The following is a 24,489-nucleotide window of genomic DNA, read 5'->3' on the forward strand; positions in this document are numbered from 1 at the left end:
GGATCCTTTAGCACCATATAACTGAACATTGCAGAAGGCAGCATTAATTGGAGCAATATTCTCCATCAGTTATTGAGAACTGTGTTCCAAGAATTTTTATAGCAACAGGGAAGAGAAACTTCCATTTCCATTTTCTCTAAAAAAATAAACTCTTCAACACATCATGGTACATATTAATAGCCTAAAAATGATATCAGAAAATTGCAAATGAGTTGCTATTTCATACATTAAGGACTCTTTTTTCCTCTAAAACCATGTATTGTACCTTATTTGAATTTGGCATTTTGCATTGACTTATAATCTCTTGCTTATGCAAAACGTTTTTAAAAACTAGGTATCTTCCTGCATCTTCTGAAACTTTAATATATGCAAGAAGCACTTGGGGATCTTGTAAAACTGTAGATTCCAATTAAGAGCAGGGCCCGGAATCTGCTTTCCTAACAAGTTCCCAAGTGATACCAATATAGCCGGGGCCTGTACCACGCTTTGAATAGCAAGACTCTAAGCAAGTGGTTCTCAAGCTCAAATGAGCAAGTGTTGGCTGACTGCTCAAAATCACCTGAGCTTCTTTAATACCTAGGTATCTGAAACCTGCTTAGAATTTCAGTATCAGTATATGGGATTTGAGGCATGGCTGTCTGCATTACTTAAGAATAGGTCAAAAGAATTATATTATTCAGATGACGTGTTCACAGAATTGATGGGGAGCTGTTGACTCATTAACGCTAAGGGGTAGTGAGGGGGAATCTTCAAGAGCAGCTTTGGTGGCACTAAAAGTATGGTCTGGGGTTATCTGTAGAGATAGTATACCACAGTCTATGTTGAGTCTCATCCACTCTTACTGGCCAAGAAAGAGCAGGACAACTGATTAAGGGGTCAGCTGTGTTGCATGAGTGAGAGGTAATTCCCTAATACTAAATTCGAAGGGGCCAGTAAGACTAGACATTAGAGAGCCAAAGCAACATAATAATATGATAATAAGGACATAAATAATTTTATAGTCCCAGAAAAATAAGGCATCTGACATGTTAAAAAATCAGATCCACATTTGACAATCTCTGCTCTGCTGTATAACTGCTTTGCCTTTTATTTCCTTTCTTTCCTCCTCCTCCTCCTCCTCACGTATCACAACAATCACTACCATTTAGCAACCTGGTGCCTATCACACAGCAGATATTCAGGAAGTACTTTTGAGCTTCATATATGTTTTTTTTTTTTCAACAAAAATCTCTCACCAAAGAAGGAATAAAAACTGCCACTGCCATCACTACTCCTGTGGCTCGCTTGCAGGTTACATGAGTAATTGCATTTCTTAGTGGCAAGAGTTTTTATACACATGATTTCACTTAATCTGCACAACTCAGCAGTCAAGCAGAACACATTCTGAAATGGAAGGAAAAAGATAAGGAAAACTAAATCTTAGAGACTTTCCCAGTTGCTTAATTTTATAGAGCTAGAAGAATAGAGAAAGGACTAGACACCCAATTTTCCCTTTCTTTTTAAGGTGCTTTTCTCACTCTACCTACTGTTCTCCCACTTTCACGACTATAGACTTTGAAATAAATGTGAAACTAACCACATAAATAACTGCCTCTTTTAATATTTCTAAATGTCACATGTAGGTATCTATCCATTGAATAAACTCACTATTGCCACAGCTGTGAGAAAATAACCTCTTTTTTGTGTTCTTCATAAAGCTGTTCCTGTCATGTTAGATGTTACACCTCTTATATCCCCATGGATTTCTTCTCTTCTAGATAAAGTTATGCCTTTGTTGATATAGTGGAAACCTGCTATTCTGGACTTTCAATAAAATTACACTTACTTTTTTTTTCCTAAACAAAACTAACAGAATTTTATGACTTCTCACAATTCAAACTTACCTGATAAATGTAGTTGCTAGATATGATTTTAAAAAGTCAACTCTATTTTGATTTTCAAGACATAAAAAAAAGGTTTTTAAAAATCTCATTTATTAATTGATATTATATTTCCAAATTAAGCTCTGATATTTTACAAGTTTGAGAAACAAGATTTCATGTCAAAATGACTGCACTGGTATGCATTTAAAATTATTTTAATATAAGAAAACGAAAGAATAGCCCTTTAACTCAGTAATAGTTGGGTATTCGATCACTGAAAGATAGTTTGCTAGGTTTTATTTCTTAACTTGTATATCTGAAACTAGTTCTTAGAAACAGTCTTAAAGGTTCATACGCTTCATACATTTTCTTGATTTAAGAAAACACAACATTTATGTATTGTACTCTTTATGTACATATAATACTTCACTATTGCTGACACTCGCTGCCTCTGCTGGTCACCAGTTTAATCTAAAATAAGGTAGTACAGTGGTAACAGCCATATGGTCCCTGTCTTCCATTGGGCAAGAGAACAAATGAGTTTTAGCTGGAAATTTATACCTATTTGGTGAGGAACCACATTTACTATCCTCTGCAATCAGTTAGGGCCACATGATGATATTTTGGGCCATAGATAAAAGCAAACAAATAAAACTCTGGGTCTATAGCTATATAAAAAGGAGAAAACTATAATTGCTTTTAAAGATAACTAATTCTTTTTTCACTAAGTAAGTGCCTGCTGTTCATCTTTACTCACCATGACTAAATGCTAAATTCTTGTTCAGTCTGGAAAACTTTTTAGGTCCATTTTTTTTTTTTTTCTCATAAGATCTACTCCATATCTTATTGAGAAGCTCTTGTTCAAATAAGGCAAGGAATTGCCTTCATATCTGATCTTCTTCTTTCTACTTTTGTGGAAGACTTTGCTTCATTCCTATATTCATTGTCAGGCTATATTAATAACCCATCTGTGTGCTCTGGCACTGTTCCATACTTCTCATATTTTAAAAGTCATTACAGCACGTTGCACTTATCTATGACTGGGTAGGACAGGTACCTATTTGTTCTCTATTTATCCTCCATTTCTAATGTGGTACATGAAGCATAGTAAGTTTTTGATAAATAGCTAATGAATGCCTAACCTGAGTCCTCTAGGTATACCTCTTGTGGTATGTGATTGTTTTTCTTTTCACGATTAATATTCTAGGAGACAGAGGGTGAAACCTGTTTTGTGGGAAGGAGACTTCCTAAACTACTTGAGATTTTTATTGAAAATAGTGCCATTTGTGCAGCTCCAAAGCTTTTCCTGTGTTGCACTATTAAATGAAACCCTGGACATGGAGCTTTTGAAACTAGTGATGAATCGCTTCGTGTTCAATGTCTTATGAATCAACAGAACTGAACATAATAGAACCTTTATGAAAGCAGATACGTAATTTTATTTTTTCAATAATGACAGAGACAAGTTTTTTAAAGACAGTTAACTGCATATAAAGTCTATCTTGTTTTTATTCCACTTTTTATCTATCTCATAATTTTAGAAAACTTATTATTTTTACAATCATTAGTATTCAAAATATCTACCAAAAACTTTTTAATTAAGGATCTTTGAAAATTTCCTTGAAAAATATGGTGACAATAATAAGTTCTAAGGATATTTGTCATCTGGGGGTCTCTGTAGTGTTTGTTCAGTTAGATTTCTTGTAAAAAGCTTCTACTTCAATCCTTTGGAAATTGCTCTTTATGCCACGAAAAGGTAAATGACTTGTGTGTTTCCTTTTAAAAGCAGCTGAATTCATTTATTTTGTAGTGTTTGTTCAGTTAGATTTCTTCTAAAATGCTTCTACTTCAATCCTTTGGAAGTTACTCTTTATGCTATAAAAAGGTAAATGACTTGTGTGTTTCCTTTTAAAAACAGCTGAATCCATTGTCTAGCAATAATGAGTCAGAATTTCCCAATCTGTCAGTTTTCTCACAAGAGCAGTCTTTCTCTCAAACCATTGGCCAAACACTATGGGTTATGAAATTAATATTTATTCAAAGGGTGTCTGAATCCCCCACATGAACAGAACAATAGTAAGTTATTGACTCCTTGGATGTAGTTTGTTACACAACATGCTCCTGATCATAGCAAGGTAGAACCCAGACAAAAGTTCAATTTTTGTGTCATGTTTACCTGCCAACATATTATCATTTTTTCCGAACATGATTACGATCAGACAAAAAAGGCATATGTATAAATAAATACATACGTATTACACCTACATATAAGTATCCAGATAGTAGCACTTACTTGGAATCAGCCTTTTGGGAAGCTGAGCAAACTTGATTCACATACAAATTTTACAGTTTTGTGAAATTATGAAGCCTATTCCACATGTCTGTAGCCTCCATGCCTCACATGTACCTTCCTCCCTGCCATCAGATGCCTTTCAGGCCAACTTTTCTTTGAAAGACACCTCTGTGATGCCTTTTTAACCCCTCCCATGTAACTTAATTGACTTTCTCTTCTGTTCCCTTCACTAGTGGTACATATCTCTCTCTTGTGGCTTTCATCACTGTTGCTGGCTAGTTTCTGCTTATGTGTTTGTCTTATCTGCTACACTCTGAGGAGTGCAATGCTATAAATTCTTCAGGGCAGGAAAGAAGGGAAGAAAAAGGAAATAAGAAGTTTACACTCTAAGCCTTAATAAACGAAAGGGTGGGAAGATTTGTGATTAAAGATATATTTTAAAATGTTCCCACTTTGATTGTGTTACTATGTGATTGATTAAATAAATCATAGACCTTGCTTTGAAATGTTAACTGAGTAATTTAAATAGCCTGTGACCTGCGAAGACATTGCTATTTATGGGAGTATTAATGTTCTATCTGTAAAAGAGTCTGACATTTCATTAGGAAGTTTAATGAGTTTGACAAGATGATCCTGGTGGTCAGTTCAATCCTAATGTATTATTATAATATGATTAGAATGAAGAAGAAAAACTCAGTTAAGATAAACAAATCATCATATCTGACAATAAAATTATGGCTAGGATTTTACTTAAGTAATATTATATACAAACCACTAAAGCCAGAGGAAAGCTCAGCATTGAGCCCACCATTCTCACTTCACAGATGAGAAGTTAGTGGCTTAAAAAGGCTAGACTGATTCCTTATGTGGTTGGTTTATTTCAAATTGGCACTGGTTATAACTCACAGAAAATATAGAAAAACCTTTCTGCAAGCATTCTCCAAATGTAATGATTTGAGTTTGTGCTTATAAACTTTGTAAGTTTTAGCCCTTCAGGTAGAGTTAAGGGTTATGGCACTGAGCACACTATTATGTTAACTGATGTTTGCTTGGTGGAAGCATTTGTCTCCCGCTGGCACTTGGTAAATGATTGCATTTTTTATCTAAGCTCTCATAAATCCCTCAGGATTATAAAGAAGTTGTAATGTGTGTCTCAGGGACAGCTAAAAACAAGAAGCGTATTATATATTGTATGATTGAATGAATAAATAAATATTAAAATATGTATATATTTTATATATATGCAATAAGACTTTTTAAGGGATAAATTTATTTCTCAGTTATAATTGCATGCATGCATGTACAATATCGGTACAAAAATGGGAACAAGGAAAGTAGTAGAAAATTGTTCAGTCATCTTACTATGGGGAAAAATAGAATATATGGTCTAACAAATACAATCCTGATCCCTCTATAGATAGAATATATTATGTTTTACTTTAAAATTAGTATCTATACAATTTTACTCATGGTACTCAAATCTTTGTTAAACATTATATTAATGGCTGCTTATTTATAACACTTGCCCCACATCTAAAAAAAATAGTATCTGTCTATATATTTATGCATCTCTCTATCATCTATCTATATCTATGTATGTATGTATGCATGTATGTATGTATGTATGTACATATCTATCATCATCATCTACATGTCATCAGATTATCATTATGATTTTTAGATTATCTATGTTTCCATCTTGAAATGCATTAAACATTCACTTACATTTTCTTCCAGATAGTTTTGTGATTAACTAAATTTTTAATAAGAAACTCCTTTATCAGTAAATAGAGTGAAGCTATTTGAATATTCTTTAGTAGGATTTGTACACTTGAAAAATATAACTGCCACTAAAACAGAAGAATTTACAATTTTTCTTATACAAGTTCAGCACAGTTAATCAACACATCTGAGGAGTGAGTGAGTTAATTGAATGTTCTTGTTAACTCATGCTGCACAAGCTCTGACCCATGCGCCTTGATTCCCTGAAATGATTTTTAAAAAACCTTATTTCAATAGCTATCACTGGGCATCCTTCTGAAACACCAGCCAATTAAATTTTTATAAAATTAAGCTCCTTTGATTATTTTATCTCTTCCAGAGCCTCAAGCTCAACATTTAAGTATCACTTGTGTTTTTCCATGACCCAAGATGTCAAAATTAAGATAAATTGTGTTGACTGTATATTGGTTGTAAATTCAGCAATTTGGGGAGGCTCGTTCTTACTTTCTTTGACAATAAAATAGAGATAGTCATAATAAATATGTCACAGATTTATTGTGAACATTTAAATGTATGGAAAGGCTATGAGAACAGCAACTAGCTCATAACGTCTCATTAATGTCAGCTGTAATAACTGTAATTATTATTATCATTGTGAGTTAATAATAAAATAGATAAGAATCCATATTGATGTATTTGTATTTATTTATATTTATTAAACATATTAGTGTGATCAGTGATAGAGCTGTGGGGGAAAGCTTTCAATTGATATTTCTAATTTATTTGTTTCTAGTTAGTCATAGTTTAAAAATTCTCACTCTAACACCCATCCCTATTTATTTTCTCTGCAAGATCCTTCCTTCTCTCACATTTATTTCCTTTGCAGTGTGTAAAAACAGATGTAAGAGTCAGATTCATATTCAGTAATTGTCCTCACGGCTAACCAAACTGGGTTCTCTGTGCAACGCACTTGATAGTGGTGTACCTGGGCTATCATCGTAATCATTATTATCAAAAGTATGTTATTTTTGATACCTGCCTGTGTGCAAAGCCCTGATCACTGCAAGAGCTGGTGGCTGGCTTACCACCTGAGTGGATCAACCTGGATTCATCCATGAATTCTCCTTTCTAAAAATTATTTTCAACAATTATATAGAAATCTCAAAAACAAATTAAGCTAAGTAGGACTGGACCGATGGTTCTGAAGAAATGTTTTCACAACTTAAAGCACCCACAGTATAAGTAGAAATAAGCGATGAAAAGCAGAAATTAAATTTATATATGGAATATCTCTAGCTCCATCTCCAATTCTACTTTTCATCTCCAACTCTAATTTACATCTTCAGTAATTTTTCTACCCCTATAATATATATTATGTCATGCATATTTATTTATCAAAATACATATTTATATATATATCCATACATACCTGCATATGTGTGTATGTGTGAAACTTAGATCCCAAATTTTCTTTCTCTGACCTGTTATTTTTCCTAAGTATTGTTTTTTAAATTCCATTATAAGATGCATAACTATATTATTAAGATTTTAGTTTCTAAAGAGAATTACAATTTACATATTCTCTTCAGAACATGTCTCTTTAGGAATCATTTATAAAACACATTGCCTATTCTACCATTTGACACTCCTCACTAAACAGCAAATAGATGTCTTCTAACGGTATACACTGACACATAGTATTTATTTCACTGACCATCAATGAGCTCTTATTTCTTAGTTAATGAAAGATATGGTACCCATTTGGATTTTGGTTTATATGATAGTTGGGTCTAGATTGCCATAATTTTACCTATTGGTCTCACAACATTTTCACTGTCCCTTAATTCTTCATGTTCTTGTGTCTCTTCTTTTCCCAACCTATATTGTGTTACTTATTCTAATAATCACTCCCTAGAATACTCCCTCATCTCCCTCAAGCCTTCCTTCCTTTGCCATATGCTCATGGCAAAATCCCAAACTTAATTAAACCTAGATCTCTCTATGCCTGCCTCAATCTTTCTATCTGCTGTCCCAGGAGATGGAGGCTGGTGAAAATCAAATAAGTGTAATGACTGACATCATTTTGAATTTATGGTCAGTAATACTCTTAAGTGAGCCCTTACTGCTGCTAAGCAGTCCTGCGGGCTCATACATTGCACAGTCCATTAATTCTCTCACTGTGAGAGATCCCTATTTTATGATTTCTTCATTGTGCTCACACTTCAACCTCCTCCTCAACCCACACTATCAGTTGATGACCCTGTATATTAGTCAGGATTCCCAGAGAAACAACAGAGCCAACAGGAAGTTTGCATGCATGTGTGTATGTGATTTATATATATGGTTTTATGTATATATGTATATACCTACATCTATATATCTATGTATGTATGTATGTATGTATGTATGTATGTATGTATGTATCATCTATCTATCTATCTATCTATCTATCTATCTATCTATCTATCTATCATCTATCTTAAGAAATTGGCTCACATAATTATGGAGGCTGATAAAAAATCTGCAAGGTAGGCTGGCAGGCTAAAGCACCTAGAGAAGAGCTGATATTGCAATTCAACTCTGAAGGCTGCCTACTGAAGTATTCTTTCTTGCTTAGAGGAGGTCAGTCTTTTGTTCTACTCTTTCTTCAACTGATTAGATGAGGCCCTTCCAAATTAAGGGAAACAATGTGCTTTACTCCAAGTCCCTTAATTTAAATGTAAATTTCATCCAAAAAACACCCTCATAGAAACATCCAGAATAATGTTAGACTAAATATCTGGGTACTAAAGACCAGCCAAGTTGACACATAAAATTAACCATCACATTCTGCTGCATTTTTTATCAAAAAATAGAAGCCATTCTTGCTGGATATTGTTGATTTATACTTCCAGGTCTACTTTTCACACATCGTTACACTGCTACATGCCCACATATCTGTATTCTATGGACTACATCAATTTGTTCTTTTGTCATTTGGCTTCCAGTTGGGTTTGTCCAATGAAAATCCCTGGCAGCATGTAGAAGGAAACTGTGTAGTAAGGTCAGTATATTTGTGTACCATCCATACATGGCCAGCTAGACCTGTCAGGATTTCCAACCAAAGTCCACAACTCCTCTCAATGTGTATCTCTTTTTAAATTTCTTCTCTTGGATTTATGTCTATTCCTTTCCCTTGTCCCTTCATGCCTGAAGTAGTTATGGTTTCAAATGACTACACTACCTCTTATGGTTTTCTCCACACTCTTTACATCTTGGAAATAGTCCTTCCCCCGCACACCCACTCAAAATAATCCAATTTTGATGGTCTCTTCTTTTTCCTGACGGAAGCCTAATTAATACATCTTAAGAAGCTCCCTGGACATCTAGCAATCTATCTGCATTGTTCACATGCTCCCTGCACATCTAGCAGTCTATCTGTATTGTTACCCATTTACTCTGCCTTCGTTCCTTATTCTGGGTGAATTGACCACAATCTTATCTCAAGTTAGTCCCTACATTTGTGCGTTGGGTCTATACTCCACTTATACTCAAGGATATTTATTATCCCTTCTCTTATGTGTCATCGGCTTCTCTGTTTTATAAATACTATGCTGTTGTATCTTCCATTTTTGAAATATCATGACTCAATCCAACATTTCATTAAAAAAAGTGAGACCTTTTAGAAGTTTGCCTATATTCTGAAATATATTTTTATCCTCCAAATTCACAGTTGAACCCACTCCATACAGACAGCTCTTTCCTTTCAAAGTCATCAATAAACTCTATACTGCTAAGTTGAAATGTTAGTTCACAGTTCTCAAGTTAGTTAAATTATCAACATTATTTGCCACTTTCTTAAAACATTTTTTTCATTCAGTTTTACTAATTCACATCTCTGGGATTTTTCCCTTTCTCACCTAAAAATTCCTACTCATTCTCCTTTGATATCTATCCCTTATGATTCCAACTATTTCACTGTTGGAGTTGATCAGAGCTCAATCTCCAAACTTTTTATCTTTTCCATCCTTACTCACTCCCTAAATGATCTTTTCTCTGTCAAGTTTGTAACACTGAACAATGTATACTTCTCATATTCATATTTTCTTCTCAGACTATTTTTTAAATTTCCAGATACTATATCTAAATGCTTATTCAATATGCCTATTTGTATGCTTAAATGACATCTCAAACTTAGGCTCTACACAAACAATGCCTCCTACTGTCTTCATATGTGGAGGTTATACTCACTTTCATACCTCCCTTTTCTCACATATGAAAATCCTTCTTAATATTTCAAAAGAAGTAATGGAATCTTACAGATGCCTTAGTGATTCTACAGTAAATCTATCATTTTACATTATTGCCAATATTGGTCAAATAAGCAAGTATAATTCAAATTAGATAAATCAGGTCTGTATTTTTGACTGTCATATTTTCAAGAATCTTTCCCATTATAAATTTACATTTAGCTGCAAAGCTCTATCTTTCAATGGGATACAATGACATTTTCAGTGGATCTCTAGTGTGGCTTTCTATGACATAAAATTTTGAAAGAATAACAAGTAAATATGTATTTACTGATATTGTATCATGACATAAGAAAAACTGCTTAAAATTCAGAGACTAATGTCAAAATCTTTGTTGTAATCTGCCTATCATCTATTATTCTAAGTACAATTAATTATTTTAAGTACAATTGAGATAAACAGATGCTTAATTTTTTTTTTACTTTGAATAGTTTTTTGTCTTTCAATTTGCACAACTTTTAAGGTGTATGACATCTTTAAAGCTTTTTTTTTTTCTGAAAAGCAATGTTAGCATGCCTGCTCTTATGTTTTATTTTTTAATCATCTCTCTGTCATGATAAACAAAATAGGGAATTCAATACATATGCTCAGTAAGTGTCCAGAGCTTTGGCTCCACGCTGCAAGAGGATGAAAGAACAACTGTTAATTAACCATATTTTCTAGGATCTCAAAATGTAGTACAATTAATATAACTAATATAACTATTATAACTAATGTAACTATTTTGTATTGGGCATCGGAAATGATTAAATTAGCCCCTTAGTTATTTGAAGAATGTATTATTTGTAATCTTTTGTAGGAAACGTGGGAGATGACTTATGAATAGACATTTTGATTTTTCCAAACTGTAGTCCTGTTTTTTAGTCTTGAAACCGTCAGAAACATCCTTCTATTGATCCAAATTTCAAACAGTGTAAACAATAAAGTTAAGTTAGAATCTTTGGTATGGTAAATGTCAAGGATTTTTTTCCTGGTGCTCAGGTCCCTTTCTGGGTGAGTCTCTTTGTTCCATCCAAATAAAGCAGCTTACTTCATTCTTTCTAATTTTTTTTAAAAAACTTTTACAGCTTCTAAATGAAATCTTTTTATTTTAAAATTATCCAATTATATTGTCTATGCATAGAAAAGTTCATTTAGCTCTTGTAATTCATCTTTCTTACATTTTTATTTTCAAGGACATGAAACTTTATGCAAGGTTATAATAATATAACAAAACACTTACAGTACCATTTCTTGAGCACCTACTCTTTGTGGGGTACTCTGTTAGGGTTTTTATATATATTATCATCTTCATAACAATGTTATAGAGCAAATGTTATACTCTGATTTACAGGGAAATCTAATTAAGTTCAGTAAAGATAGCATGCCTAACTTCACTCAAATTGTAAAAAGCAGAAACTGAATTCAAACCAAGGTTTATCTGTCTCTAAAATCCAGAAATACCATTAAGTGAGAGTTTCCTTTAGTCCAGTTTTGGCATTTTTCTTATGTCCCATATTTTCTCCATCTTATCCACAATCAAAACACTACTGCTATTCCTGCTTACCCCATCCCATTCTTCTACATGCATGATCTCCCTGCAGCCCTGGGATTGGTTCCTGCTCCAGCCAAAGACGTAGCCCGGATAAGATAGAAAACTTCTCTTAAAGCATCTTCCAGGACTTGTATATGGATCCCTTGTCTTCCATTGCCTTGACTGTTCAATATCTATTATATCTGAGCTTGAATCTTAGCTGAGCAACTTAACTGTGGTTGTAGACTAGAACCTGTTTTCCTTAACACTGACCTTATGTTTCTTTATAGTGTTTTACTTCGATGCTCAGTCAATGGTTCAGTGTCCTATGTTGATCTAAGTCCCACTCTGGACAAAGTCAGATTGTCCCCTCACCCCATTATTGCTGGTTGTGTTAATTATTGACATTTCAACCTTTCCTAGTTTCAAAGTTTAAAATATAGAACAATTCGGCTTCATAGGTGTGTCATCAATTGTACCTTTATTTGATTTAGGATTTTTTATTGTGATTTATTTCTAAGCAATTTTGGGTAACCCTGTGAGGCTTCATCTGCTCTCTGTGGGCACTTCTTTCACATGTAAATATGTTCGTTAACAAAGCCTACAATTATTTATGAATGTGCTTTGCTCACGGATGGGCTGCCATAAAAAATAAAATAAAATAAATAAAAGGTGTTATGGATTCTCTTGATTCTCAGTTGTAAAAGAATAAAGTAGACTCTGAATAACTCTTGTCAAAGAAAAATTACACTAGACAAAGTAAAACAGGAATGGAAAATATTCAAGTGTACTATAGTATGGGGCAGAGACCAGAACAATCTCCGAGCTCAATTCTGTTGAAACAAATGGCAGCAGGTTTGTTAATCTCTTGGGTAAACTAGTGGAAATATACTGGAGGAAGTTAAGGAAGAAGTTGATCATTGGGATGTGTAGTGCACGTTGAATTATTCCGAAATGTGCAAATGTTTTTCTCTGTGTTTAGGCCACCTGTGTTTGCTAATCACTGCTCATAGAAGTTAGGTTCCTACCTTCCCCCAGAGACTAGAAAACGAGGGTGCTATCGCCTTTGATAATTGGTTTTCAAAGAGATGGCCCCTCAAGTCTTTGAGAAAGGTACTTCTGGGTTGTTAAACTGGCAAGAGGCTTTTAAGAGATTTGCATCTCAAAAGACAGAGAATTTACAATGATAAGTTTATGGAAGAAAATGCCCTGTGCAAGGGAGATCAGGGCATAGAGACAGGAAGAGAAGCCTATCTAAAGTTTAGTCAAGCTGAGGGAAACAATAAAGCTGTTTTGGTTGGTGTTATTGCCTATAAGACATTACTCATGATTTATAAGTCATTTCCTCTATTTTACCCTTAGCTTACCTATTAACTCAAAGCAAGAGTAGCTATTCTGACATGCTTTTATTAGTTGCCCTGAGAGATTTTATCTTTTCCAAACACAGTCACAAATAAGTTATATTTACATGCACTTCTTTCTCTTTTGTGTTCTGATTACCATTAATTATTTATTAAAAGAAAATCAGAATAGCACTCTTTCTAATACTGAATCCAAGAAGAAACTAGAATCTCTTTCCTCCCTTCCTTTTTTGTTTTCCAACCTTGCCCTTGTGTTTGTCATTTCGAGTAATAGGCAAGTGAACATAATGCCTGTAAAATGTCAAATTCTCCATCTGATTCTAAGTGGAAGGTTAAGAATGTTACCAAAGATCCTGGCCTTGTTAGCCTTGTCAGATCCCCTTAGTTGACTTATATAGAGTTTGAGAAGGAATTGCCATTAAACTCTGACCTATAAGAAGAGAAAAAAAAAATCAGAGTTTGTAGGGGAGGAAAAGGTTCCTCAACTCTCTGGGTTCCTGCCTCAAAAAATAAACTGGCAAAGACAGTCTAACAGGAGAAAAGCCTTTTTTCTTCTTTTTTTCTTTTTCTTTTCTTCTTTTTTTTTCTTTGTTGTCTATTTTTAGTATAAGTTTTATATGATACAGAAGCCTTTATACAGAAATGAAGAAACAGGCTAGGTTTGATGAAGAGTAGGCAGTTGTGTAGAAGTAGGTTAAGAAGTAGGAGGTAATTATGTAAACTGGGAGAAACAGCAAAGCCTGTTTGTTAGGATTTTTCATGGTATCCCTTTGTCTTCAGAGATAAAAACTGTTCCTTTCCTCTGGGTATAGGGAGTCCACCTCTCCCAGAAGGGTTTTATAATCTATTTCAGGGAAGAGAAGAATGAAGAAATGTCAGAGTGACCTGATGTTCTTTCGAACTCCTTATGATTAAAATATTTGATACTTAGGTGTCATATTTTGGGGTAACATTTCCTGAACCCATCAGGTTGATTGCATATTGTGAGACTCTACACATTCTACTGTGATATTTTACCTACTCTGCATACCCTATACCTAATATACTATTCTTAAAAAGCACAAAGATGGAGTTCTCACTTTTTTTCCCCCATTTATTTGTTTGGATTCTATTAGTGAAGGAAGAATGTGTACAAGTTCATACTCATTCTTTGTCCCAATCCTAATGGTGCTCAACAGTGTGCATTTTCAGAATGACCGGGATTAGAGCTCATGGAAATGGAATCAAGAGACTGCTAACCATAATGAAAATCCCAACCCAGACTCCTGGCCATTGTGCTTTACCCACTTGAGCTTAGTACTTCCACATAGTATTATGTTTGGCACTTTAGAATGAAATGAAAGCTATGACTATATGAACTGTTCATGGATTAAAATCAATTTAGTGTGCCATGATTTGGAAAAACACTGTGTCATGTTGTTGTTGTGTCAATTAGGCTTAACTTTCTCATTTATAGAATACAAATAATATTCTCTGACTAATCTTTCCCCGAAGCTTCTTTTAAAAGTCAAACAACAACAAAAGTGTACCGAAAGTGTTCTTGAAGCTAAAGGATTTAGGATAACGTGCCGTCAATAAAAAAGAAAAATAACCTTGTTACTAAGAAGTTAATTTCAAAATTATAGGATTTGGAGGTTTGAATGGATTTGGGGATAGTTTGGCTACAAATAACATCTTTGGTTGTTTCTTTGTTTATTTGTGTTGAAGATAGTGGGCATACGAAAGTTAAATATTGTCAAAATTCACTGAGAAAGTAAAATTCAAATTTAATTCCATAACATCCTAACCTATTTTACTCTTCAGAGCGTTTCTACTTTATTGAGACAGCTCATAATTATTTGTTTCTTGATCAATAGTATAGGGATCACATAGATAATATGCATGATCAATGATGAAATTATGTCATTAAGAATGAGTTTATATTATTTCGTACTATTTATAATTACTTCTGTTATATAGGCAGAATTTCAGTTCTTTAGAAATGCTGTTTTTTTTCTCTTTTAATTTATTTCTTTGCTTTTTACTCTGTTTTAAGAATAATTGGTAGAAGATCAGCAATAAAATATTTATTTTTATGTTCAGGAAGTTCACTGATTATTCACTGTTTATGAAGTATATGCCATTAAAAGAATGTAAGAAATGGGAGTGAAATAATAAGAACAATAACAATGAACAACTGTGAAGAGAATACATCTTACAAAGCATTTTTATCAGCTTTATTACGTATAATTTCCTAATATCGATGTGAAGATGAATGTAGGAATCTTATTTCACTAAGGAACATAGAGCGATACTTCATATAAATTAATTAAAAATCTCACAACTAAAATACATCTTTTGACTGAAACCCGAGCTAGTTAAAGAAGTCTGAGCTTTTGATATGTCAGTATTTCCGTGTTCTACTGAATGAATAAACTATTGGTTCTTATTGTTATCACATTATCATATAAAATAATGAAAAATTCAGATTTTCATTTTTGTTTGAAATGACTAATGTCCTAATACTCATTTTTGTATAATTTCTAGTTGCCACCAAAAAACAAGTGTTATTATTCTGTAGCTACACCTCACCCACAACTTTACAACCAAATAACACACATATCTCTTATCTTGGTTGGATCTGTCCATTACCATTCTCTCATTCCTTTGACTAGTATTTTAATAACTCTTGGCAAGTTCATTATCATTGGGAAGAGTTATTTTAGCTTCTATAAAATAGTTTCTTAATGGAATGCCATGAGTGTTAAACTATTGTAAGTAAAGTGTCAAGTACCTGGTAAAGGTGGCACTAGTTTTCTAAATATGTGAGATCTATGGATCTATAGAATCACATTTGAAAAAGAAACAGTGCATATTTTCTAAATATTGTGTTTGTAAAGCAAGCATACAGTTTTAAACTTAGGTTGTATTTTTATTGTGGGGGGTGGAGAGTAGATATAGAGATATTTGAATGGCAAGCATCCCCCCAAACATATCATGGCACTGCCACTGATATCTGTCATATAGAAGAGAAGTTTAAACAATGTAAATCCTTTTCACATGCAGAGATGTACTATATATTAATTTAAATTTTTATTGACAAAATTGCCCATTTGTCTATCAAAAAATTTTATGGTATCCCACAATTAGATTCTGATATGACTCGGAATTTATAATTAGATGTGTTTCTCCAAGAAAAACAGAAATTTAGAAAGCTACAAATGGTGATGATGATATCCATGAAGATGATGGCAATAATCTTTACTTGAATACCTGAAGTTTGGCAAAAACTGTATAATGTTGCTTTTATGGAAATTATCTCATTTAATCCTAAAAACAATTTTGAAAGGTAAGTATTTTCTTTCTTCCCTTTTTACGCTTGAAGAAACTGAACCTCAGAGAATTTAAGAATCTTATTCAAGGTCACAAAGCAAATGACAGGAGTCAAATCATAACTTTTACTCCTACTGGTAAACCTACAATCTGCAGTAAAAATGCTTCCTATCTATTCATATTTGATAATTTAAGGGAAACTCATTTTATCATTAGCATCTTAAATTTATATTGGTCAGATAACAACTTCTAGAATTCATCTCAGAAAATCTCCAATTCAAGTATTTAGCTTAGGAGTGCTATTTACTGTCACAGTTCTCTTAGAAATTTGCTGACAAGACATTGGAAAGAGTTATGAGCAAAAGTTGAATACGATATACCAAATTGCACTTTTTTCCCATTTATTGTTTTCAAGGCATTTTAAAGTCTTCATTATGTCAGAGAAAAAGATGAGGATATATTTTTGAGTCATTAAGAAAAATATAAAGAGAACATCTAAGAGCAAGGCCAATTTTTCAAATATGACACCCTATAATAATGGGAGGAATTTTTCTTTGGTTTTCTTTTGTTGTATGGATTTTTCTTTTTTTCTTTTTTCTTTTTTTCTTTTATCTCTGATGCTCTGTAAAGTACACAAGTCCTTTGTTTTTGTATGTTTATTTTCTTTGAAAATTTGAAGTATAATTAGCTTTTCTTTTTGAAGTCACAGGCATCTTATATTTTGTTACTTTAATTTTAGGAATTTGCAATTAATTTTTACCACAGCCAAGTGGAGAGTGCTCTAAGTTCCCATCTTTCTTGTGGAAAACACAAAATCACAATGCACAAGGGATATTCAGCCTAGGGTTCAGATGGGAAGTACAGACTTCCCCTGTTCAGACTGGTTTATAAACTGTACCAGCCTGGGGCTATCTTGCCTGCTGAGCATCCCTTTCCCTGCTACTTCTTGTTAGAAAAGGGGAAAGGGTTTCCTAGAGCTTGTGAAGAATGGAATAAGAGAAAGAATCAGCTGCATGTCTGGCTTCCAGAGTAGACCCAAGATGCAAAATAATGTTGTAAATAGTGAGCAAGAGTGCCCAAAGTGGTACCACTAGTACAAGAAGTGGAAAAAATAGTTAGACTTATTTGGGTTAGGTAAGCTTCCTCCCTGTGTGGTTATCATTGCTTCTGAGGAGTTTCTGAGGGACAAGCAATTTACAACCTCAGTTTTATCACAGTAGTAGAAGCTTCACCCACTAGAGAGAAAGCGTGTCATCAGTATAGAAACTATGTTTCATTGTCATCTTTCTTTCTGCTCCTCTATCTATCATCATCATCATCATCATCATCATCATCATGGTCATCATCATCATCATTGTGGTTATCATCATCCTAAAAATAAGTAACCCCAATTGAGCTTTTTCAGTATCCTAGACACTGTTTTAAGAGCTTTGTCTACATGAACTTACTCAAATATCATAACATATCTATCTATGAGTTAGAAACTCTTTTTACCTTGAAACCGAGAGGAAACTGAGGGACACATGTCGGGAAGAAATTTGTACAAGCTATTAAATTCAAACTAGGCCATCTGAGTTTCCACTGTTTTCCTGAAGAGGAATTAGCTCTTGAATTGTGAATCTGGCAGAAATATTAGCTCTGCCAAATACCAACTTTGTGACTATGGTAAACCAACCTAGAATCTCCTAGAATCTCTAGCCTCAGTTTCCTTCTTCATTTCCCATAAAAATAATGTTGTAAATAGTGAGCAGTAGTGCCTAAAGAGGTGACCAAAATGTGATAAATAATAATAACTATCTCCTAGTAAGGTCATGACTATTAAATAAAATATGACAAAATTATTTTGGTGCTTGGCAGTGGGAATTACTATTAGGAAACAAAAGCAACACTTTATTATTATTATTATTATTAATCAGAAAGAGTTAAGCAAATTTAATATTCCCTTAAGTTTAGGCATTGAGCATATCTTGAGAATTTTAATATCAGTGCTGAATTAATTTAGCTAATTAACTAAACAATCCTAGATATCATTGGAAATAAAGCAGGGCAGGAGGCCAGATATGATTTTTTAAAATTCCATTCTAAGGGCTAACAATCCTCTCTTTCCTTTGCCTAACTTTATATATACATTGCTCTTCACCCACCCCAGGTTTTTTCTTTTCAGGGTTGAATGCTGAGAAAAAAGGGGATATTTTACCTTCCTTCTCCTACTCACTTTTCGTACACATGCTGAGAGCTTGTGAAAAAGAACTTATGATAATAGCAATAGAAATAAACACAAAAACAATAGTGGATATTTTGAAGTCTTTAGCATTTGTAAAACTTTCATATGATCCCCTCCAACTGTAAATTAACAAATTAACCATGGAAACAGATAATAACAATGTAGGAACTATGGTCATGTCTACTTCAAAGAATTTTGGGGGTTTAGATTGTATGAATTCCAATAATATTTAGCTCATGTCTCTGCGAAGGTCACTAACATGTTATCTTGTATTTATTTAAGCTTCTGACTAGATTTGCAGTGTGCTCAGTTCTGAAGGTTGGCAAATTCCAATACTCACCTAACCTTTCCTGTAGACATTATCTGATAAAATAAGGCTTAGAAAATTTAATTCTTTCTTTGCCAATCTGTAGAGTAGAAGAAAGAGGTTTCAAACCCAACTTCTAACTCTAAAGCCCAACGTCACATTTTCCAGATAGATAGTATTAGGATGCAGAGCTAAAAATCTAATATCTTGATTTAATTGAAGTTCTTACACAGAATTACTCTGTAGTGCACACTGCAGGAATAAACCTGTCTGATTCACGCACTCATGAAAATTTTAATTGTGTTTACTTTATAAACTGATCTCTACCTTTGGCACTGCTCAACAATATCTACAATCCTTAAGCTCTATGTACTTAACAGCAAATGTAACAAATCCAAGCTATCAATTCTAAAATGAAAAGAAAAAAAATTTTCAGTTTAAATTCTATGTATATATAATTCATACAGGGTAATCAATTAGATAAAATGATAATAACTATAATATAGCCAACTCATAAAATGACCTTAATACATAAGAGCATATATACTTGCTCGATTAAAGTTCAGTGTTATGTTTTATGTGTCCCTCTGTCTGAACAAATGATGTTCTACATGAAAAAAAAAATATGCTGAGAAATAGCTACAGAAAAAAGAACATTTTAACATGAAATTCTCCTTCCTATTAAAAAAATCATGAGTTTTCCCTGCTGTAGGTTTAGCATTTATAAATTAAATTGTATTAATTTAAAAAATTATAGTATATATATATAATATATATTATGATATATAATATATACCATATATATTATGATATAGATAATATATATACCATATATATACCATATATATTATATATCATAATATATATTATATATGTATATAAAATATGTGGGCAGAACCAAATCTGGCAAGGAATTTTCATCAATAATATTAGAGAAACAAAATGAACCCTAACATCCTGAGTTATAGAAATAACCACTGGACAAACTGCCAATGTCTATAGTACTAAAAGATGATTTTACTAAGTAGATTATTTTTCTTTAGGAAGTTTTACTAGAAGTACTATGTTACTTTAGAATTACTGTGGCTTTAATTAGAGTTAAGGAAGCTTTTTAAATGAATTACAGTCATTTCATTTCACTTTGGCAAATAGGTGAAGTTAGTTCTTTTGAAAAGAGAAAATACAAATCCTTATATATCACCTGGTCATTAGTATGCTTTCATACTGGCAAAGCAAAAAGTTTAATATCAAAGAGAGCTGTGTCCTATTGTGAGCTCTATGACTTGTTAAATGTATGATTCTAAAGCTGTTTTAAATATTTTTTTTTGTCAAAATGCTAAGTATAAACAAACACAAAAGTAGGTGAATAAATAAATACAATGCATATTAGCTTGGGTAATTTTATTAATTGCAGGTCATTCAAATGTGAAATTGGAAGACAATAGTCTGACCTTGCAGAAGTGCTGATGAAGCAAACTAGCAATTTGCTGACATGTCACAGATGATCAATGAGTTAGCTTCCATTTTTAACTATTCCCTCTTTCTGCATCCTATTCCTATTTTTTTTCTATTTCAACAGCTCACCTGAACCTGCCACCCCAAATTCCAAAGACACCTTTTCCTCCTTCATCATACTGTGTGCAGAAATCTCATTTTCCCTTAATTTGTGCTTACTTATGTGTTTGAAAGAAACAGAATGCATAATAATAGCACAGTCAATTATTAAAGTAGATAGAGAATGAATAATGGAGAAGAAATATGTGAGAATTACCCTTCTTAAAATGAGGGTTTTTAAATCCTACATTTAAAACATACTTTTAAAATAACATTACAAAAAATACTCTTTTGTAAAAAGGGGCAAAATACAGATTCTTATTTTGCTCTTGTGTGTGTGCATTTGTGTGTGCGTGTGCGTATTTACTATTGTGAAGTAGTATTTGCTCAAGGACTGCTCTATAAAAAAGAATTATAATAATACATGGGTATAAATGAAAACTTGACTAACTTTAAAAATACTCGGTAGATTATATTGAAAATTTTTTCGTATATTTTTACAACAAAGAAAAGTAGCTGCTAAATGATTATCTTTTCCTGATGGTGCAAAAGCAGCAGTGAAGTCCAGAAAAAAGGTTTTTCTCACTAAAGTACTGAATGCCAGCATTTAACCTATATGTATCTGCAAAAGAGCAGTTAAGTTTACGAGCAGTTAAGTTCTAGGTGGTTGACAGCCACTTTTTACGTTGTTTATTTTCTCTATTTATGAAGTTACTTATATCCATTTAGCTTGTAGATTTCAGAATTGAAAACTATTTGTAAACATCAGAAAGCCTAAGGGGTAAATCAGTGCACACGCGCACGCGCGAGCGCGCCCGCGTGCACACACACACACACACGACCCACACAAAACACAAAACACTGATCAATTTTATTTATAGATTCATCCAAATTGCTGTTGCATTTTTCTTGAGTTCTTTTTAGCATATTCGTTGAGCTATATAACATTGCCATTTTTGTGGGTTAAACAATTAGAAAATCACGATTTCATATGGCTCAACCTAGTAGATGAAATACACACAGATATTTTCAAGGATTTACATAAAGATAAAAACTGTAGAATTCTATTGAAGATGATTAGTATAATCTGTAAAATTTTAGGTCATTTTATTTAATTTGAAAATAATTTCTTCATTTGTTCATGAATATTATTTAGTGCCTGTTATATGCCGAAATTGGGAAACGCTGTTTAACAGAACAGCCAATATACCTCTTCTCATAAAGCATACAATCTAGTGGGCGAGAGAAAAATTAAGATACATAAATATAATAGATGTAGAGTATGGTATAAAAAGTGACAATAAAGCAAGGACAATGATTTTGTATGAGAGTGGGATCACAATTAAAGAAAGTACTCTGGGAAGTCCCCAAGAGAAAAATGAAATCCTGACAGAAGCAAAGGGCAAGGCACGTGAATGTTCACAGAAAAACAGCAGCCATTATGCTCTGAAGGTCAGTATAGGATGACAAATGCTGCTGCAGCACATGCTCAGTGTCACTCAACTTGTTGATATGGGTCAGTGGCCAGGCTTGCAGCTCCTAGCAACTACACAACTGAGTTCCCGAATTCTTCTAAGCACAGACTTGTTACCCTCACAGTCTTATCCAACACAGTTACTGGTAACTTTATCCTTTTTGTTGTTCAGCCAAAAACCATGGCGTCGTCTTTGGTGGTCCTCTTTTATGTGGACCCCACAGTACCTCGTTCTTGAAATCCTGACAGCTCTATCTTTAAAATATATCTAGTATGTTAGCCTTCTCTTCGGTGGACGCTCCAATGTGGCTCAGGCCATCAACATGCCCTACCCGAATTAGTTGAGATCATCCATGGAGAGTGAGTGTAGATAAAAGAGAGTAGGGATCCAAGGAGTACTTCAAATTTTTGAAGTTAGGCAGTGGAGAGATCAGTTAAAGAAACTACAAAAGGAGAGCCAGAAGGATGGGAAGAAATTCAAGTGAGTATAAGAATCTAAAAAACACACGTGAATCAAACAAACAAGTGATTTAAGGAGAGAAAGTAACCATTTTCTATGTTCCCTAGAACTGGTGATGTGGGCTATAGTGTTTCATTAGAGCTGCTTAACAATATAATAATGTACGGTAGACCGATCCACATAGCGTTATTCAATGGTGGAATTGGAAAACACATTTTTCATGTTATTTTATTAGGATGAATTGCAGGATAATGTTTGATGTAAAAATCAGATTTTTACCGTGAACATTTTACATTTCTATGAATATTTCACTGATGTTGAACATCGTCTTGAGATTCTTATTTATTAAGACCACAGATCAGTTGAAAAGCTTATGAAGAATTAAGAAAAATAAAAGTCTCTGTATTGAAAAATCCATCTTTAATTTTCCTGCTCCTGAGCTCATTGTTTACTAGTAAATAAAAACTCTAACAACTCAAACCATGTGAATCATCAATAACCATTTGCCAGGTGTTTTTACACATAATGAGCTGATTCCAGAGATGGAGCTTCTATTTTTAGCTCCCCAAATAACTCACTTAACAACAAAAATAGAGGTAAATTGTTTTTTTACACACCTCATAGAGCTAATGTGAATATTGGTGAGATAACATTTGCAAAGTTATTTGAATGCTTCACACATATAGAGGTGAAATTAGATTTTTCCTGTGGGTTTCCCTGGATTGGGAGTGAAGAAAGATTATTAATTATTTTTTTGGACTGCAAAAGGAAATAGAATGCTATATTATTGCCTAACTAAAGCATTGAGGAAAATGACATGCGTTCTTAGAAATTGCTAGTGACTAGGGAATACTTTTACCAGGACTATGCCCATCTTAAAGATGCACATGAAATCCTTAATTACAGTAAACCTGAGGATGTGGTTCCTTGGAAAACACTTTGATCTTTTTGTCATGGTTTGTGCCACACATGGTACCATGCTGCCTGGATATTACGCCAGGACTGGGGATCAGTTTGGTTTTTCCCCCTTCACTCTCCACATTCACTCTTCTGAATCTTATTCACTTTTTCTCCTCAGCGTTTCGCTAATTACATATTAACACACTGAAACTATTTTATTTCAGACTACCATTATTTTTTTCCTGTGTTCTTTAACGTCATCATCCACCTGATCTCTCAGCAAACAGTGGTATTTCTCCATTTCATCCTCAGTGTGCATGGCATGTACAGTCGGTCCTCCTCGTGTTGCCCCTGTTTCTTTCATCAAATTGTATGCCTGCCACTCCCCAAAAAGAGTTTTTGTTACAGACACAAAATTACTTAATGCTGTTTTGCATGTCTGGTTTTTGAATATTTGTTAGGTGAGACACCTCTCTTTCCTTCTAGACGGTGGTGGTGGAGTGGGGGTGGAGTATAGTAGACAGGAGCTAAATTTTTAATAGCTAAATGCAGTATAATGAATTCGTGCCAGATGGGAATACTGAGACATCTCTACTCAAGAGTGAGGTCGATTTCTATTAGCGCATCTGTCGCTTCTCTTTACTTTCTAACAAATAAGTTAATGACTTTTTTTTTTAGCCTGACACTTCCATCTACAAACATGATGGTAGGTCTAATTTTTTATTTATTTACTTTTAATTTTTTAAGCTTTAACATTCTGTAGCCCTCTGATAGTGACATTCGAATAAGTTAAAAGTTTAGATTCTAGTAATGAATGGTGGGATTAAGTGGAAATGAGAGCTTTTAAGTTCCTTAGAACATGATAAAGATTTGAAAAAATCTAGTTATGCTACACCAGAACAAGAACTCATGTAAAATTTAGTGACACTTAAGACATTTTCTTTATTTTTTATGTTGGAAAATATCTCAGTCTTATTTAATGATACTAAGTTACATATACATATGTATGTATATATACAATGTATAACAAACATATACTATTAAAATATTCCTACAAAATATGGCAATATAGTAAAAATCTTTTTCCAGCCCAATGTTGATTTTTTTTAATTGATTTGTATAATCAAACATTTGGCTTCAGAGTTTGCTCCATTATTCAATAATTTAGTAAGCACTTTGTTAGGTGATTGACAAGTATGAATTACCTCCCTTAATTTT

The 24,489-nt window shown here is 33.4% G+C and overlaps 1 protein-coding gene across 1 annotated transcript in view; it reads left to right on the forward strand.

Moving 5' to 3' along the window:
• LUZP2 (leucine zipper protein 2) overlaps positions 1–24,489 on the forward strand; it is a 390,662-nt gene that overhangs the window by 217,300 nt on the left and 148,873 nt on the right. The window lies entirely within an intron of this gene.

This window comes from Rousettus aegyptiacus, unplaced genomic scaffold, assembly GCF_014176215.1.
Source record: "Rousettus aegyptiacus isolate mRouAeg1 unplaced genomic scaffold, mRouAeg1.p scaffold_m13_p_5, whole genome shotgun sequence".
Taxonomy (NCBI): domain Eukaryota; kingdom Metazoa; phylum Chordata; class Mammalia; order Chiroptera; family Pteropodidae; genus Rousettus; species Rousettus aegyptiacus.